Below are 3371 nucleotides of genomic sequence, written 5' to 3' on the forward strand. Positions count from 1 at the left end.
ACATGAAAAGATATTTACAAAAATGTGAGGGGTGTACTCACTTTTGTGAGATACTGTATGTAGCACTCAGCCTGAGACAGTCAGTACCAGCAATTCTGGAAAGCAGGTGATGGCAGCAGCAGGGCCGGGACAAGGGGTGGGCAGAAGGAATGGCTGCCCTGGGCACTGTGATATCATGTGAGGGGGGGGGGGGGGCACCTTAGGAGATTGGGTGGGAATTTGTGTTGGGAATTGTTCTAGGAAGGCAAAATAGGGGTGTGTGCAAGGTATGGTGATTTGGGGGATTTGTGCTAGGAGGGGGGATTTGCTGAGTTTGTGCTAGAAGAAGTGATATGGTGGTGGGGGGGGGGGGGGGGGTGTTATAGTGCTAGGTGGGGAATTATTTTTTTTTTGGGGGGGGGGGGGGGATTGTGCTAATAGCATCCCTATTAGCACAAATTCCCCACCCTCCATTGGGGAGTATTTATGGTAGGAGGGGAAATCTGGGGGGGGGGGGGGGGGTGCTAGGAGGGGGGATTTGGAGTAGGGGGAGAGGATTTGAGCTAGGAGGGAAACATTTTTGTGGAGAGGATTTTTGCTAAGAGGGGGGATTTGGGGGGGTTGTGCTAGAAGAGGTGATATGATAGAGGGGGAGAAAATTTGTGCTAGGAGTGGATTTTTTTTTGGGGGGGGGGGGGTTGTTCTATTAGAGGTGATTGGAGGTATGTATACTAGGAGGGGAATTTGGGAGGGGGGATTGGGGAGAGAATTTGTGCTAAAAGGGGGATTTGGAGTAGGGGGAGAGGATTTGTGTTAAGAGGGGGAATTTGGGGGGTTTGTGCTAGAAGATGTGATATGGTGGTGGGGAGGGGGGGGAATTAAAAAAAATGTTTTTGGGGGGTGGGGTATTTGTGCTAGTAGGGATGATTGGGGGGGTATTTATGCTAGGAGGGGAGATCTGGGTGGAGGATTTGTGCTGGGAGGGGGATTTTGGCGTTTTTGTGGTGCTAAAAGAGGTGATATGATAGGGGGGGGGGGGGAGAATATTTGTTCTAGGAGTGTATTTTTTGTGGGGGGTTGAGCTAGTAGAGGTGATTGGAGGTATTTATGCTAGGAGGGGAAATTTTATTTTTTTGGGGGGGTGGTTGGGGAGAGGCTTTGTGCTAAGAGGCGGGATTTGGAGGGCTTGTAGGAGAGGTGATATGGTAGATGGGGGAGGAAATTTGTGGTAGGATTTTGCTTGTATGGATGATTGGGGGGGGGGGGGGGGGTTATACTAGGGGGAGGATTTGTGCTTATATGGGGGGGGGGGGGTGCAGTTTGGTATGCTTGCACTCAAACATTGTATCTATGATGGAATATCTATCAGTACACTTTAGAAAAGCACCGGGATTGTGGGCTCCGATGGCAGAAGTGACAATGTCTGCATGGAGTGCGCTCTCTTCTGCTATCACTGCAGATGACATCCATTGTGTGATCTCATCCATTCATATCTAATGAGGGGAGGGGGAGGGGTGTGTACAGGATGTCTGTTCTATGAATGAACATCAATAATCCTCTACAGGAGCGATCAGAGGCGGGAGGACGGGAGCGGAGAGTGTGTATGGAAGACACATCGCCCGATATCCGCCGTGTGAGACGGAAATCCAAATCCACACCGAGAGATACAAAGTATAACCCAGAGCGATACAAAGTATTCCGCGACACTCCATAGAGCTACAATGTATCACACTGACAGCCCGGAGCCCCGCCCCCCGCTCCGAACATACTTCCGCTTCCGGTTCTCTCTCCACCTGAGTCAGTGCAGAGTGTGGGGGGTGAATGATCGTTGGAGCGCGGATCGGGGTATGTGTACTGAGATCGGCCGGAGGAGAGACCTTCCCCCTTCATCTCCGGCTACAGATAGAGATCATCTGTCCTTTATACTGATATATACACCCCCATCCTCTATATACTAATACACCCCTATATATCCTCCATTCCCCATCACACACCCCCCCTCCATCATATAAACATACACACACACACACTCCATTCCCCCACCTCTATATACACATATATACCCTCCATTCCCCCATCCCCTATATATACACATATACTCTCCATCCTATGTATACACACACATTTCCTCTATTCCCCTATATACTCTCCATTCCCCCATACCTTATATACACACATATACCCTCCATTCCCCAATCCTCTATTATACACCATTTATAAAGCGCCAACAGTTTACGCAGCGCTTTACATTGTATAGGGGGGGGGGGGGGGACAACAGAATTACAGAACAATACAGAAGGTCCAGGAGGGCCCTGCTCATAGAGCTTACATTCTAAAGGGAGGGGGTGGTGGTACACAAGGTAATAGCTGCAGAGAATGATTTGATGGGGGGGGGGTGGGATAGACTTCCCTGGGTAATAATAATAATTCCCTGAATAATAATTTTCAGGGATCTTCTAAAGGTGGACAGGGTAGCGGCTGATCGGACATACCGTGGCAGGGAGTTCCAGAGGATGGGAGAGGCTCTGGAGAAGTCCTGAAAGGTGAGCATGGGAGGAGGTAACAAGGGAGCTAGAGAGCAGGAGGTCCTGGGGGGAGCGGAGGGGACGATTTGGCCGATATCTGCAGATGAGGTTGGTGATGTAGATGGGGGCGATGTTGTGGATGGCTTTGTATGTTATGGTTAGCATCTTGAATCTTACACGGTGGGGGAGGGGAAGCCAGTGAAGGGATTGGCAGAGAGGGGCAGCAGTCACGATTTGATTAGTGAGGTGTATTAGTCTAGCAGCAGCATTCATAATAGACTGAAGGGGGGGATAGTCGGCTTAAAGGGGTTGTAAAGATAAAAGTTTTTTCACCTTAATGCATTCTATGCATTAAGGTGAAAAAACATCTGACAGTGCCTGCGCCCCCAGTCCCCCCGCTTTATTTACCTCACCCCTCGAAAAATTCCGCGCTCGCCCCCGCCGTTCTTTCCACCGTTCAGCCTGGCCGCTGATTGGATGGATGGAAAGCAGCGCAGCCATTGGCTCGCGCTGCTGTCAATCACATCCACTGACGCGGAGCGCCGGGGGGCGGGGCCGTGTGATACAGCGAGCGGCTATATCACGGGAGCGCGCCTGCAGGTGCTTCTCACCATGCAAGGGAACGCGCATGAACGTGAGAAGCACCTGCGGGAGGAAGCCGAGACAGCCGCCGAGGGACCCCAGAAGAGCAGGTTCGGGGCCACTCTGTGCAAAACAAGCTGCACAGTGGAGGGAAGTATAACATGTTTGTTATTTAAAAATAAAAATAAAATTCACTTTACAATCCCTTTAAGGGTAGGCCATTAAGGAGAGAGTTGCAGTAGTCAAGGCGGGAAATAATCGAGGAGTGAACGAGTTGCTTTGTGG

The 3371-nt window shown here is 50.5% G+C and overlaps 1 protein-coding gene across 1 annotated transcript in view; it reads left to right on the plus strand.

The window, feature by feature from the left end:
* Positions 1–1688: 1688 nt before the first annotated feature.
* The window catches only part of MINDY3 (MINDY lysine 48 deubiquitinase 3), a 197166-nt gene continuing 195483 nt past the window's right edge, over positions 1689–3371 (plus strand). Inside the window, exon 1 of the mRNA XM_077490847.1 lies at positions 1689–1824. The gene's annotated coding sequence lies outside the window, so the exon portion shown is untranslated. The remainder of the gene's footprint in view (positions 1825–3371) is intronic.

The sequence above is a fragment of the Lithobates pipiens genome, unplaced genomic scaffold (genome assembly GCF_037356315.1).
Source record: "Lithobates pipiens isolate NorthernLeopardFrog02 unplaced genomic scaffold, aLitPip1_a1.2 Scaffold_19, whole genome shotgun sequence".
NCBI lineage: Eukaryota > Metazoa > Chordata > Amphibia > Anura > Ranidae > Lithobates > Lithobates pipiens.